At 41.2% G+C, this 16,948-nt stretch overlaps 1 protein-coding gene and 1 long non-coding RNA gene across 2 annotated transcripts in view; both read left to right on the top strand.

The window, feature by feature from the left end:
• The window catches only part of ptprn2 (protein tyrosine phosphatase receptor type N2), a 143,121-nt gene that overhangs the window by 63,554 nt on the left and 62,619 nt on the right, over positions 1-16,948 (top strand). The window lies entirely within an intron of this gene.
• LOC142369631 (uncharacterized) lies at positions 1,092-3,196 on the top strand. The gene is made up of 3 exons (XR_012767663.1): positions 1,092-1,360; positions 2,239-2,301; positions 2,443-3,196. It is a non-coding gene; the product is annotated as an uncharacterized LOC142369631 (long non-coding RNA).

Here is a 16,948-nt window from a genome sequence, read left to right as displayed (position 1 = left end):
TAATTCTTCATGGTAGAGGTGTAACAAGATGTTGGAAATAGTCCTTTTTTGGAATGCCTTGACTTGATAGCCTTTCAAGATGCTGTAGACTTGTAGGAACAATATTAATGATGTGATTCTCCACCATGTTGTTAAGGTGCTCAACTGGATTGAGATCTGGTGACTGAGGGGGCCATTGAATGCCCGAGGACTGTTCTAGAAACCAGTCTGAGACCATATGAGCTTGGTGATTTGGTGCATTGTCTTGCTGAATGTAGGCATTAGAAGATGGGTACACTGTGGTTATGAAATGATGGACATTGTCTGTATCAGCACTCAAATGGGCTGGTACGCTGCCAGCAACAGCTTGGGCTGTTGATCCACGTTTTTGCGTTCTTTATGCCAAAAACTGACTCCGCCATCTGACTGTTGCAGCAAAAAATCAAGACTCAAAAATTCTTTTTCCAATCTTCCACTGATAAATGTGTGAAGCCGACAGTAACCTCACTTTCAGTGACAGGAGTTGCATTTGTTGTGGTTTTCTGCAGTTGTGACACGTCTGCTTCAAGGTTAGACTTGTTGAGCATCCGGGAAGGCTTTTGTCCCCACCTTGATTGCAACAAGTAGTTATTTGGCTTACTGTTGCCCTTCGTTCGTCTTGACCTGTGCTGTCAGTAGCATTTTCACCCAGAAAACTGCAGCTCACACGATGCTTGAAGACAAAACTACCAGAGGATCAACAGTTTTCTGAAATACTCCACATGCCATTCTGATGCATGCTTTTAACCTCAGCATATCTTTTTGACTATGTCTACAAGCAAAAGTATGTTCATTTTCCACTGATATTTGCTTTGAGATGCAGTTGAACTGCTGTATCTTACGAAGTGGTCATTTAGTGCTGCAATATCAATAAAGCTAAACTGCACAGAATACCTTAACAAGGACACAAACCAACCCAGTGAGCTTCTTCATATTCAGGAATGAGTCACTCTTTCGCTTTCCTGCCTACCTTTGTACTGTTGTACCTAACGGAGAGAGGGCTAGCGCATTTTGTGGCCGCGGCCGCGGCCACGACCGGTCTTGACTTTCCGAGGCCGCGGCCACGACCGGCCATGACTCTCCGAGGCCGCAGCCACGACCAGCCATGACTTTCCGAGGCCGCGGCCACGACCAGCCATGACTCTCCTGGCCGCGGCCACGACCAGCCATGACTCTCCTGGCCGCGGCCAGCCGGCCACGACCAGCCATGACTCTCCTGGCCGCGGCCAGCCGGCCACGACCAGCCATGACTTTCCGAGGCCGCGGTCATTACTGAGGGAGCAGCCATTAATGACGCTGAGACAGACGTTGCGAACAGGAGTCAGGGGATTACCTTTCACAGGTAGGATTCAACATTATTATTGGTTGTATTTTGTCAATAGAATATTATTGTACTGTATTTGTGTCTGCCGAAATCGTAGCCAGCAAACGTTAAACTAGGATATGTTTATAGCCGGTGTTATGCCGAGAAGTGCACCCCCTGCTGGTCGTACTTTAAAGCGAGTCTGTGATGGAATGATATGATATAACTGCATCATAATTTGTTTACCTGATTGAATTAACGGATGCGAATCTCAACAAGTCCAAATTTGTATATAAAATTAAAATAACCAAATTTCATAGTTTCAGGTTAATTTTTATATAATTTCATCTGGGCTATAATGAATTGAGATTGTTAATAGAAAATGTATACCGTCTTTCGTGTTGACTACAAAAGTATTAGTCACGGCCCTTACTTTTGAATATATGTCCAATGATATAACAATAGTTAGGAATAGGAATACTCTAAACTGTACAATTGTCGGATTATCATAATTGTACACGTATTATTATTAATTTACATGAAGAGATGTGAAAAAAAGATGCACGAATGAAACACCATTGTCAGCTCAATATTATTTTTTTGGATAAATGTAATAATCCACACCTGAAACAGTTTACGCGCGCTCCCGTGAATGGGAATGCACTTCGCGGCATAACACCTCTGTTCACACGGCTATTAGGCCAACGGAGACTTCATAAATCATATATTCCATAACACAGGCTTAGATTACAACTAACACAAGAATGCTACTTTTGAAATAATGCAAATATTACTGTTATAACATTGACCATCATATTTCAGGTTTATTAATGACGTTTATTATGCCTGTATTATTCACATGTAATTCTTTCATCCTAACAAAAGTATTTACCTCATGTCTCATACCCACCCCACAGATTGTCCGACTGAGAGTTGGTGTTATTCCCTCCATCTTCGGCTTACAGGTTCACCTACAAAGAGTAGGTGTATCATCATAAGGCTATTAGCATTCATAAATTGAAATATTATCAATAACAGGGCAGGGTGAAATGCTTATCCCTGTGTATGTATGTGTGTGTGTGTATTTTTATATATTTTAATATTATGCTTCTTCATTTTAGCCAGAAAAGGGCAGGACAACATGTTCTTCCAGAAAAGCTGAAGAGAGCCTGTCTGTGACCACTCAGGATGACAGCAAGTGCTAGTGTTTCTCAATCCCGGTCCTCAAGTACCACTGCCCTGCATGTTTTCGAGGTATTTTGGCATTTGCCGGTTACATCTCCAGGTGTTCACACAGCTGCCATTGAGTTGCCATGGCAACTGCTACTGTTTTACCTACAGTAAAGGTGTCAAAACCTTTATGTATTTGAATTAATTAATTAATTATTTTTCAGACCCAGATAAGCCAGGAGGTCTAGGGCCAGAACACCACCTACAGGTACCGTACATCAACAGCAGAATGACAGTGTGTGATAGACTGGTCAGTAAGCTGTATTTATAAGACACTGATGCTCATTGTCAGCTGCCGCTGTTTTGGCAGCTCCAGCCTTGTCGTAATTTTGTACTTTGGAACGGGTGGAATAATGAGAATCCAGCTTTGTTATATACATATGTATGTGTATATATATATTTCTAGTGTAAGGTAGAGGATGTTTGTGTTGTATGTGTATTTATTTGACGATTGCCTATGGTGCCCTACGAATGAATGAGTATGTATATATACACACTGCTTGAAGATCATTCAAGCTGTTGACCAAACAAATTTTCCAATCATGTACTACAAGCTTTGTATCATTGAAGAGGAATAAAGACACTATACAGCTGTTAATATTTTTATGTAACATCTTTATCAAATCTGTAATAAAATATTTCACAAGGCCAAAACAGTGTAAGAAAATATCTTTGATTTTTGCTTTTTTGGCTTCACAGCATAACTTTGTTATGACCATAGCATCAAGGTTCAAGGTGCAATGTTTTTTAAATTGCCAATTGTGCATGAACCGCAGTCAAGACACATGCATTTCTTGTTCAGGGATCTCTCTGAGTTAACAGTCTAGAAAAATAGAAATACTATAATAAAATATAAAAAACACTGTACAAGAAGGTAGTTGTATATACACAAGTTTTAATATTTTGAATGGTATCAACCTAAAGCAAAACAAAATAAGCTAAAAGCCCTGAAAGAGGAGTGTTTTGCAGAGCTTCTGTCTCGTGCTCCCTTTTATGCAGGTCAAGAGAGGTCAGTTTGCCAATGTGGTGGAGCCTTATTTTCAGAAACACAGACACAAACAATGACAACAAGTTGGAATAATGGTTGTTGATGCCAAACTTTGTCTCCTCAATGTGTTCCCCAAGCTGAAAAACATCCTCCGTTCCAATCTCCTCCCGGATGATGTACGTGACTGTCGCCATCTTTACAGCTTTGCTGAAGCTTGGCGAATCACCCACTCTGCAGCTCTCAGCACCTTCACTGTGCCACATGATGGAATCACTAGTACACTGTTGTTTTTCGGGGCTAGAAAGTGGTAGCTATCATGAAATGATGAAGGTACAGCATCTCTGACCAAGCTTGCATGGCACACACCACAGGACAGCTTTTGCAGAATCTGGCAGACTACAAACCATGCGATGTAGTACAAAGCATTGTCCACAACATCCACCAGTATAAATATTGAGAAGCAGCTATTTAACATATTTAGAATGGTAATTTTTATGATGTTTAAAAAAGAAATACTCACATCATTAGGCTGAGTTAGTGAGTTTGAGGTTGAAGCTTCTGGGTCATCCTGAGTGGTCACAGACAGGCTCTCTTCAGCTTTTCTGGAAGAACATGTAGTCCTGCCCTTTTCTGGCTAAAAGGAAGAAGCATTATATTAAAATATATAAAAATACACACACACACAGGGATAAGTATTTCACCCTGCCCTGTTATTGAGATTTGCATCCGTTAATTCAATCAGGCAAACAAATTATTATGTAGTTATATCATATCATTCCATCACAGACTCGCTTTAAAGTACGACCAGCAGGGGGTGCACTTCTCGGCATAACACCGGCTATAAACATATCCTAGTTTAACGTTTGCTGGCTACGATTTCGGCAGACACAAATACAGTACAATAATATTCTATTGACAAAATACAACCAATAATAATGTTGAATCCTACCTGTGAAAGGTAATCTCCTGACTCCTGTTCGCAACGTCTGTCTCAGCGTCATTAATGGCTGCTCCCTTAGTAATGGCCGCGGCCTCGGAAAGTCATGGCTGGTCGTGGCCGCGGCCAGAGAGTCATGGCTGGTCATGGCCGTGGCCTCGGAAAGTCATGGCCGGTAGTGGCCGCGGCCAGAGAGTCATGGCTGGTCATGGCCGCGGCCTCGGAAAGTCATGGCTGGTCGTGGCCGCGGCCTCGGAAAGTCATGGCTGGTCGTGGCCGCGGCCTCGGAAAGTCGTGGCTGGTCGTGGCCGCGGCTGCGGCCACAAAATGCGCTCGGCCTTGCTGACCTAACGATGGCAGAAATTAAGAAACATATATTTGAAAAGAAAGAAGTAAGTGTGTGCTAAAGAAAAATCTTCTGAAGTGATCATTGGTATTGATCAACAACCACTCAGAACACTGGAGGTAATTTTGCGTCATTCAAGAGGAAAGAAAGAAGATTTTGTGCAAAATAAATTATCAAAACTATCGATCAGTTATTCAGGTATTGTGCCTGACTTAGAGGGGCTTTCATCAAACTTTTAGAAGGATCCAGAGTAAGTTATAGTGCTTCATATAGAGGTTGAACATAGACTATATGCTGTACAAATATAGATTGTTTTTGTTGGGTATGGCTGATAATGGACTAACAAAACTGCATGAGGATATCAAAGAGACCGTAGATGACACTTAAAGTGCTTGAAAGCACAAAGGCTTGGTAGAAATCAAAGAGAGATTACATCTGCACGATGTAGTCTTTCCAGGTGTGTGTGTGTGTGTTTGTGTGTTTGTGTCTCTACAGTATATCACTGTTTAAGTGTGTGTGTGTATATGCGTGTTTCTTGTCTTAATGGTATATCCATGCTAAATTGGCCCCTGAATGCAGTTCGCACTGCCTGTGGTTCTGTGAGCTACAAGTGTAGAGAAACAAAAAGAGCCAGGCAGCTTCAAAGCGGGTGGGTGACATTTTGGGCTTTCTATCTTCAAAGCACTGTTTGCTTTTGTAGTTCCTCTTTGAGTATAATTATATATCTTTTCTAAAGAGTTACAGCTGTCTGAAAACATAAAGTAGAATTTGAGGGCCATTTCACAACATCCTTAGCAGAGGTTTCACAATGAGCACTCTGTTTATTTTGAATGATATTTACTCCAGTATTACTCATTATGTATAATTTATTGCAACTTTTTGTGCAGCACATAGAACACTATATCACAGTGTTACTCCTTATTTGCAGCTATTGGCACTGAATTGATCATTGACCCATTGAGCCCCCTGGTGAGTGTCTCCAGATGGAGGAGATGTGAAATCCACCATGTTCCCTTATTTCCATTCACCTCTCCTCTTCTTCTCTCTTCTTTCCACCCTTCTCATCCAAGTGCCTCTCTATAATTCATGTCCAGGTGCAGCGCCAGCTTTCTTTGGCAGGGAAGCTTGAAAGGAAAAAAAAAAGACAGATGTTCATTTTTTACTTCCTTTGTGCATCTCTCCATATTGTGTGTGCACCTCTTTTACCCATACTACAGATTGCAGTATCCCTGTACTTCAGAATAGGCAGTAATTAAAATGAGTCACGGCCGTGACTAACCGCTGGCTGCTGCTTCATGTGGATCTGAATGTCATGGTTTGCTTATGGCCTAAGTGAGGAGTTTGTTGTTGCAGTTGAGCGCAGCATCTCAAACACAAAATGATACGGAAACCATTACCCAGATCAGACTAAAAACAAATCTGTAAATAATGAACCATTCTGATGTTTTTTTACCTTCTGTGGATGTTGGCTGCAACAGATTTTTCAGCCCTGGGGTCATCTTGAGAGCATAGATGCAAAGACATACCCTCAGTGCAGCTTCTGTGCAGCTTCTGTGCAGCTTCTGTGCAGCTTCTGTGCAGCTTCTGTGCAGCTTCTGTGCAGCTTCTGTGCAGCTTCTGTGCAGCTTCTGTGCAGCTTCTGTGCAGCTTCTGTGCAGCTTCTGTGCAGCTGTCACAGAATACATGAAACTCCCCCACTGTCTGTAGGAGTGACTGAACTCTGCAGGTGGAAATCTACACAGCAAACTAACTGGTACAGTCTGATGCACAGAGGAACATGCCGAATGTTTGTTTATCATTTCAATAATATGTTGAAATTCCTTTGGTTTGCAGTTGTAAAAGTTTTTCTGGAAATTTTCTCAGTCCCACTGTACTTTCATGCACCTGATCACACACACACACACAAGGTACACACACACGCACACGCACACACATACATATGTACTGTTTCATGCACAGATAACAGAAAAAATAAACATGTAATAGTTTGAAAATAGTTTTCAACAGTTCCACTTTCAGCATTGGCCTAAAGTTTGGCACGGTGAAATCTTTGGGAAAAGATCATTTTATTTTTTCTATATTCATTGTAAGAATGTGCTATCAAGCATTCTTATTATACCCTTGTACATTTGCCCAGCACTTACTTCAGCTATGAATACAAGTTCTATAGATGAGATGAGTGAATATCTTTAGAAAAACCAGCAGTACTTGAAAGGAAAATCATTAGCCGCGGTTGCAGTGTTAGCACTTGTAGTTTCCACAACTCTATTAGACTGGTTAGGGAGATTTTTTTTCAGGTGTGGTATTGATTTAATGTGCATATTTTCACAGGTAAGGTACATTTTAGTGTCCATCTGTGTGAAATGGGAAAAGTCCCTGAGCACGTCATTTCAAATAAGGTTCCATTTAAAGAAGCATTATGTTTTGCTTTTATCATTAACATGCCTGTATTTTGTCATTTATTTTACATTAGTAGCATTAAAAGCTGAAATAATACAATAATACATCTCATTGCATGAAACAGACAATAATCATTTCAGTTCTGTAATATCCAAATGGCTCTTGCTGGCATCTATATCTTTCTCTCAATAGGAAATTGTATATAGGATCTTGGCTGTGTCTCTGTGTGAGAAACATTTCAAAATAGGTTGTCACTAATCCCCTTTAAAATGAACATTCGGCTGTCACGTAGCCGTCTGAAAGAGGAAGAAAATATGAAAGGAAGTATGAAAGAAAAGACAATGAATTATGGATAAGTTTTAAAAGGGATATTGCTCCCTGCCCTCCTGGCTGATTTTCCCTGCTCTCCCTTCCCATCTCTGTCTTTTTCTCTGTGTCCTCTGCCTGCTTTTAAATCGATATGGGCTGGCTGTCATGGGTCAGTGGTCTGTATGCATCAGGCTGGACTGCTACAGAGGAGTGCTGTCTCCCAGAGCGCTTTTTGGAGGTGATAACTCATATCTCAAACCTCTCTTTAAGGGACACCTACTTTCACTTCAACTCCAATATCCATCCATCCATCCATCTATTTTCTATACCCACTTAATCCAAATCAGGGTCATGGGGGGGCTGGAGCCTTTTCCAGCTGCCATTGGGAGAGGCTTGGTACCCTGGGTGGGTGTACCAAACAAGACACATAACCATGCATGCTCACACTCTATTAGACTATTATAGACTCTATGGACTATTTAGAGTCACCAATTAGCAGGTTTTTGGTGTTGGGAGGAAGCTGGGGTACTCAGAGAGATCCCATGCATTAAAGGGGAGAACATCCAAACTCCACACCTTCTTGCTGTGAGGCGACGGTGCTAAGCACCGTGCAGCCTCGACTCCAATATCCACCTCAGAATAAGTTGGGATGACACAAAGGAAGGATGATTATTTATGCGTATATAACAAAATGCAAGAATAATACTGAAAAATTAACCTGTATATGCACCTTTAAGGCTGTACTTTTTTTTTATTTCCCCCATTGGGGGATAAATAAAGTATTTTATTTTTCTATTCTATTCTATTTCTACTTCGAATAAGAAATTCAAAAATTGGTGTAGAATTAGAACCAGAACAAATGAACTTCACAAAAATAATAAATCAGGGTTTATCTGTCCTGAGATTATGAGCAATTCGCCTCATACTTCAAATCTGTGTGTTTCACAGTGGTGTGTATATCTAGCCACAGGCTTCCTCACACTCCAAGTCCAATTACCTGTGTCAAGGCCACATCTGAGACGGGGGATTACAACATATTATTCTAGCACAAACAACAGTCTCTCTGCCCACCAACCTGCAGGCAGCCAGACACAAGCAAGTGAGAAAGGTGTGAGAGGTGTTACATTAGCACCTGGATGTGCGAACAGCAGACTACTGACCTTTTATCAGTGACTGATACTCTACCTGGAAAACTTGTTCACTCCCTGTAGATTAGTACATTGTCTTCCACTCTTCTCTGTCTTTCTGCCCTTGCTTCTCACTTTGTTTGTCCTTTTTTTCCCTGTCTGACTTTACCTTAAATTTATTTTTCTTGCCTTATCTCATCCGCCATTTTCTCTGCTGGGCCTAACAAAGCACCCTCCACAGAATTTTCCTCTCATTTTTTTTAACAGTTGATACTTTTACCAATGGATGTAAGTCAAGATATCGCATCTTTCTCTTGGCTCGCTGTCACTATTTGAAATTTTCTTGAAGATGACTCATACTCTCTTTAACTCCCTCGAGGTTCCTCATGCTCCTGATAAAGGGCCTAGAATATCTCCCATTGCACTGAAATACCTTCACATAGTCATCTGTCACCACAGTTCACAAGCCATAATTTTATTCCCTTCTATTTCACGTTTTTACCGTTGCATGTACCATAGCTACCATGCCTGTACATATGGCTATGTCTGAACATCCTCAACACTCACGACTTCCTTCAAGTCACCTGCCAGAGGCTCTAATTAGACTGATAAGCAGTGCAACTAGAATCAGCTCTTCCTGGTAATCAGCCCCACGGAGCCCAGACAGACAGCTAAATGAGGAGGAGATGAGCCATGCCGCCCAACAGGTGTCCTTAAAAAGACAGGGAGGTGTGCTTACACAGTCTTGTCTTTCGCCCTCTAACTACTTGAGAGTTTAGTCAAACAAAGGTATGGAACATGGAGAGATTTTACAGATATTTAGGGAATTAATCTTGGGTAGAAAATAACAGTATGTCGGCACTTCTGTGGTGTATAGATTTAATCATCATGCTGTGTCTCTGAGCCAGTGTCTCACTTTTAAAAGGAATTGTTTAAGAAACTCTGCAGAAAGATGATTGATTCAGAGTGGGAAGACTTATAGCAAACACACTAGTCAAATTGTGTATTTTGATTTTCGAATTGCGCCCCGTTCTTAATATATTTCTTGCTTTTCTCTCTTTGCAGTCGCAGCTGCTCTGCTTTAGAAATATTGTAATGATTATCACATTTTGTCCTGAAGCAAAATAGTAATAAAAAAAAAGAGTCCAATGACACACCAGGCAGGATGAATGCAAAATTATATCTGTACTAATAAAATCTCTGAAGGGAAATGTCATATTTCTCATTTTGACACCTGCGTGAGGCTGTTGTGTTACACTTTCATTTTGCACCCACCACTCCCAGCTGTAAACAGGAAAGTAACGCGGTGAGATTAACACTGTGATATGACGAGCCAAGATGCTTCACAGAGACAGAGAGAGGCAGGGCTGATGGGTTGCGCCTCTCGGCTGCTTTGTCCACTCTCTGATGGGTGATGTGCACTAACATCTGTGGATATGGTTGAAAGGATTTATTTGAAGGCCACTGCCTCTGTCATTAACCTCTGCGAGCTCAAAACATCGGGACTTTCTCAGAGTGGAAAAACGTTTAATGTAGATCATCAGTGTCATTGATGTCAAGACAAAATTATCTGCTTAGTAGATATTGCAGTGTGATTTTATTGTGTTTATAGAATCTGTAAAGCTTTCAAAATGCCCCAACTATTGAGCCATTTTAAATGATTTTATTCAAATTATTTTTAGTAAATCAAATAATTGACAAAGATTTAAAAAAAACCCTGGCTAATAAGACTGGTACACAAGTTCAGTGCTTTCTTTGGCTTTTGTGAATCAGATCTTTGGCTTTTCGGCCAAATTAACTTTTCAATTAACCTTTATTCCACCTGCCTGACATTTTACATAACAAATGATGGACTGAGTGAATTCAATGACAAATTAATTGATAACAGAGATAATTATTAGCTGTAGCCTTCATCAACCATTAATCATTGCACTGAACAGTATTTTCAGAGAAATTAATTATTTTTCACAAATTAAGACCACAGCAGACATGACAGTTTTTGCTAAAATGAATCCCAAATGGCTGATAAATACTAAAAGCTAAATCTTATAATAGAACAGCTGCTCGGCCCATATTACTCATCAAGATTACCTTGTTTTTTCTTGTGAAACTTAGGAAATCTTTCCTTAATGAACATCTTAATTCTGGATTTTAATTCTGGCTTTGTGTATGTGTATATATGCGTTTATATAAGCCTTCTGGCTTATTTTTATTTCTTTACACTAATCTTAAATCTAAACTAATTGCCATCATCTTTGACAGGGCTGTATTGCAAAAAATGTGCGAGAGGGGAACTTGTTTTGGTGAAATTGACAGTCAAACACAACGGAACATTCCCAATGTTAGACAACAAATATTGTAAAATATTTTAGCGGATTTTTACAGCCATTTAGCCTGCACTGTACAATCTAAACATTTCCCATGAGTTGCTTGCTTCTAAGAGATTGGTGTGTCTTGTTCCCAAGGAGCTCTCAAAACAGTAAAAAACTAGAAGGGAGGAGAATTCTGCATGAAATGTGGCAGTCTTCCAACAGCAGTCAATGTCTGTTCAGTCAAATTAAGTAAACTTTGTCTATAAGGAGGGAAACAACTGCAACAACGATTTGTCCTGTCTGACATTTTGGCAACCCATCCATTCTCTATCTCCTCCCTTAACAGACACAAATTTATACTTCACTCCCAATGCATAATTGGAGCAAACACCCATTAAACTAGAAGATTCTTTGACTGGTGTCAATGTGTCAGTTTTTGTTTCTTTTGTTGAAACTTTTGATGCTGTCTTGTGGGGATAGCCATGACATTGCTCTAGGTTTGTGTTTGTGGCTCTTAGTCCCAATCCCCATTCCTCCCCTTGGCTCCATGACTTTCCCCTGCCCCTTCATTTTACTTTGGTCAGGTACTCCTTTTCTTTACGAGTCAAGGTGTAGGGGTCATCTAGCCTTTTAGCTAGGGCATTATTGGCCTCTTGGATACCACCGATCCTTGAACCCCCCCCAAAAAGGTACATCTTACCTTTGCAAAACGGAAGGGTGGGGCCGAGTTGGGAAGTTGATATAAAGCAATCTATATCACTGTAACATTTGCTCAGTTTGTAGAAAAGTCTTCTTTTTATCATGGTTAACAACTGAAAATCAATTTGTTGAAGCGTATTAAGTGTTTTAATGTGTCACAGTTGTGCTGCTAATTGTCCTCCTTTCGTAGCACACATCTTTTCCTTGGGCCAAAACGATATGCTCAACACTGCCCGTGTAGATGCTTGTCTATAGATTGTCGGTGATAGATCTTATTTTTCAGATCAAATGCGCTTGATTAGCGTCAGAGCCCAGCCTCGTCCCTCTAGCCACCCCTGCTTACCTCACCCAATCCTCTCCTCCTTATTTCTGACTTGAGTGATGGTGTTTGTGATTCCTAATGACAGTCGGAACAAATCAGCAGTAATGAGGTCACATTGGGTTCTTTTTTTTTTTTCGCTAAAATCACCCTTCACAGCTCCGTACAGTCAACCTGTTTCTGAAACCCAGGCTGGGCTCTGTTTTCCAGCTCCAGTGAACCACTATGAAACAGATCAATTGCTTCCTCATGGAGACCTCCCTGCAGCCCAAATAGCAACTGTGTGTTTCTGAGCATGATTTTTTTCTAATATCCCAGAAATACCTCTTGACTCACTGAAGCTCATATCCTGGCTTTATGTAAATGCCACTCCTTATTTACAAGGCTGCCTTATGATGGTTTTTGCATATTTATTGATTTATTTAGTTTCTCCGGTGTGTGAATGTGTAGACACCTTAGCTGTTCATTTTTCAATAATAAAACACATAAAAGGTATGTGTACATGCTTGCATGATCACCCACCTCCACATGATAATGTGTGTTTGTCCTGGCTTGAGCTGGATGTCTGCACCGCCGCGTTGCATTTCATTCGATCTATTAGCTTGAGGAGAATGAATTGTGGATAAAAAGTGTGTATGTGTATGGGTGTTTCTATTAATATGTACAGTATGTGCACTTGTAGGTGTACGCTCCTATGTGATAGCTCGCATACTCAGTGTGTGTGTGTGCTCTATGATGTGGTTAGTAATGTGGAGACCTGGAGGAGACGGTCCTTAGAGAGAACCTGCAGGATAATTGCAACCACAGTGACAGGTAGGGCTGCCTCTGTCAGAGTTCTCTCAGCGGGGAAGCAGTGGAAGAGCGCCTGCAAGATGTATGTATGTGTGCAACTCTGTTTCAGCTTCACTATCCCTTCCTCAGATAAGCATTTCCCCAGTAGGCTCCCTTCAAACGGCGGCAGACCTCCAGATGTTTTCATCTTGTATCACACAAACATCAGGAAAATTAATTTAGCATCATTTAATCATTTTTATTTAAAGTTGCCCAAGGAAAAAAAAGAAGCTGTTAGGAGTGCCTTTCATCCAGCTTTAAAGTGGCAAGTAGAATCAATAGTCAGTTGTAAAATTGAGGCTTCCTTGAACATTACAGAAAATGGTTTTAATGCGATGTTGTAGTGACAGAAAGTTTGCTTGTGTTCTTGGAGAGGGTCATCCAAAGCCTCTGCAGCATGCTGGACTTCTGATCACCATGATTGCCTCAGATGTGTGTTGTTTACCTCATCGCTCAATGTACTCCATAAACCCATCCGTTCTTTTTGAGTGATTGTCAGATGTGATTTGTGTCACATATGTCACACATCTGCAGATTGTCATCTCTGAAAGGCGGCGTAAACGATCTGAGCGTGTCCCGGTGAGATTGCACAGTGACATCCGTGGGGTTTCTCCCACATCTGGAGGTGTCTGCCATCCAAGTCATTTGCCAGTGCGGCTTCTGTTCCCTGGTCTCCTGCAGTCCATGAAGAATTGGTGTCAGCACCTATCAGAGGCAAAATGCCTATTCTACACTGAGTGTCAGAGCAGCCACAATCTATTAATCAACCAGCCGGCAAAGAAACAGATATCATGTATGCGTGTATGTGTGTGTGGGGCTATGGGGCTGTGTTCGTGTGCATCAGTGGGCTCAAGAGCATGAGGCCAAGGCTCATCTAGGTGTATCATCCAGCCATTGTTGAAAAGGATTTCTAATGAAGGAGCATGCAATTATAAATGCCATGTGTGTTCTGTTTGAAAGAGAGGGGGCCTGTAAAGTGTTTGATAGTGTTTGTAGAGGACTCAAAGCACATGCTGAATGCACGACTGTTCAGTCCATTACGGTTTAAATCAGGCAGCAGACCTCATCTTCTGTTCTTTTTTTTCCCCACCATGTTGTCTTTTCACATTGCTTGTAAACTATGAAACAGGCTATGTAATATTTTGCAGCCGAGTTCATCAGCTGCTTTCAGTTAGACAGCGAAGGTTCCTAGTGTGTTGATTTAGGCTGAATAACAGCAGTTGGTTTGTTGGGGAGCACTGTTGGCTTATCCACAGGAAACGATCGATCAGGGAGAATAAACAGTGAGCCAGCCAGGACCCCTGCTGTTAACAGCGTGATCCTACCATGTGACTGGCATGGTGGGTTATGATTGGCACTGCTTATTGGACATTAGAGCCTAATGATATCATGGGTATTGTCATGTTTTGTTTACAGAGAGAGAAAATACTTATTTTCTTTCTAGTTCAATTATTTAGCTTAATGTAACTCCATATGTCTTCATAAGGGAATAAGTAACTGTTACTGCGTATTAACATATATCTAATCTTATTAGACTTGTAAATGATTGTTAATTCTTGTTGTGGAGGAAATAAAGTAAAGGACTGTATGGGCTCTATTTTAGGAGTTAAGCTGTCACTACTCTGGAGTGCCGGCCAGAGCACTACTTGGGCCAGGATGAATGGGCAGATGGATGGAGAGAATGAGGAGGCAAGGGTTGACGTTTAGGTTTTGTATTGAACATCAGATGAATACAGGATGACAAAAGGAGTGACACGAGTATATAGGTGTGTCTGTGTGGTCTCTGAAATAAACAGAAATAAAATACACAATCACTAAGTTGTCCTTACTGACCAACAATACACAGGAATAATGCAAATGCACAAATACACAGGAATTGTATTTGTGGAATGTGTATGAGTGTTTAAGCCATAAACACTAAACTAAGGAATATACACATTAGGTACAGTCTACCCAACCGCATGAGAATGAGAGTTAGCTTGAATCATGCTAGCTAGACAGATAAAAGACTAATGGCAAATAAGGCACTTAAATCGACTACAAGAATATCACACACATATCATATATAATGTCACACATGTTAGGGAACAAACTTACTGCTTCATAAACGCACACTTGACAGGAATCACACACAATTTGTATGAAGGAGTCAACAGGAGAAACGAACTTCTGAGACCATGTCTAGCTCTACTGGCGGTACAAGCACACAACGGGCTGCAGTGCCCCCTGGTGGACACTCCGAAACTACAACCAAATAACACAAACGAAAACAGCCTGATTCAGACTTAGGGAGAACTGAAAAAGAGGGGCCTTTTGTAGCCTGGGAATTCCCATGCTGCTTTGCGCTCGATTTCATTCTCACTGCAAAGTCAGCCTGGAAACCACCGCCCTTATTTTTGCTAGAGTTTGGGAACCAATCACAGAACAGGGGGGGGGGGGGGCAGCAAGACGATGACGACGTCTATGCGCTACACCGAAGCTTGTAGAGCGGACACAACGTTACCGTTCAATGCAGCCTTAGAAAGTGTTTCGGAGTAGATTCACCCTAGGGTCATTTGAACCGTGACATCCAGCCAAGTAGCCCACCCGAAGTTTTTCCGATATTGGCTGAACATCAGCTGAGTTACTGAGTAATAGCTTAGTACAAGCGCTAACGGACCCTGGCAGTATCTCCAAAATTACCACACTAAAATCACATGTCATGACACCAAACTTCTACAGTTGTACAAATATGGTCTGTACTCACAAAACGATGCATTTGGAAGTTTGTACATAGTCCAGGAGTTTATTATTATCATCAACACAAGCCTGATAGCTTTTCTGCTGCTAAAGCTTCGTTGACGTCACTTCTGGGAGCTGGGAGCTTCAAAGTAAGATGAGGGTTGATCTACTACTGTAGACAACAAAGCAAGGCTGCTCAATTTCTCCATTATTAAAATAAATTCACAACTCTACAACATAAAAATTCATGTAGAATATAGCATATAGGCCTACTTTGTTGTCAGTTTAAGTAGCTTAGAGCGCAAGTTTACTTTTATTTTCCATTTTTTTCTTCTTCCTCGTCGAATTTCTGTCGTCATCTGGTATAAGTGATACAATTGGCTATGAATCGCGCGCAAAGCAGCATGGGAAGAACCTGACGTCATTTGATAGACATTCGTAGCGCCCAATAAACGGCTCTAGGCATTCGTAAACCACGCCTCAAATACGAGAAAATGCACACCTAGTTCCCAGACCACCATCTCATCGAGATTGTGGACGCGTCAGCCAGGCTAGGCCTTTTGTACAATTCTAGCTAAAAGTATCAAAGGGTGAATGATTAGAAAGCCACAGTGCTGTTGTAAGATTTATTAATCAGTACACAGATGATTAGTTGACTGACACAAAATGATTGAATCGCATTGGCGCTCATTCTCATTGGTTAATCTTGTAAAAGTCCTCCAATCAAACACAAATGCCAAATATTCCCTGCTTCTTAAATGTGTTGTTTTTCTGATGATCACCGTTATTCAATAACTTGAGTCACACCCATGGACTCACGTTTTTAGTTTCATGTTTTAGGTTATATTTTGTGTTCAGTCCATGTTTAGTTTAGTCATGTCTGCACTCTGTTTATTAGTTCACTCACTTCACCTGTGTTTTTTCCCTCAGCTGCACTCACTCTCCAATCACTCTCACTCCCTATTTAGTTTCCTGCCTCCCCTGTCAGTTTGCCGGTTCTTTGTTGTTTGTTGTATGTTGTTTACCTTCTATGCCAAGATTCTTGATCCATGTTCCACGTCGATATTGCCAAAGTTAAGTATTTATTTATTTATGCCATGTTGAGTCCTTTGTTTATTTTGCCACGTTTTGTTTTTTGAATCCGGCTTTGCCGCGCCTTTTGTTTGCACTTTGTTTCTTTGTTAATAAACCAAGCCTTATTTTTTTGAAAAGTCCGCATCCGTGTCCTCCCTCCTCACCCAACTTGACAGAAAGAACTGGCCTTAAAATGGACGCGGTGGACTCAGACAAATTCTGGGACCTCTACGAAGAGCTCTGGTGCAGTATTGAGCGGGGCTCCGCACTTGAGAAACTGCGGGTGGCTGGTGAGGTCTTGCTGTTCTTGTCAGCGAGGCGGGGGCTCCGGGGG

This window comes from Odontesthes bonariensis, chromosome 20, assembly GCF_027942865.1.
Source record: "Odontesthes bonariensis isolate fOdoBon6 chromosome 20, fOdoBon6.hap1, whole genome shotgun sequence".
Classification (NCBI taxonomy): domain Eukaryota; kingdom Metazoa; phylum Chordata; class Actinopteri; order Atheriniformes; family Atherinopsidae; genus Odontesthes; species Odontesthes bonariensis.
Note: the sequence above shows the minus strand (reverse complement) of the source record. Positions and strands in the feature narration are given on the sequence as shown.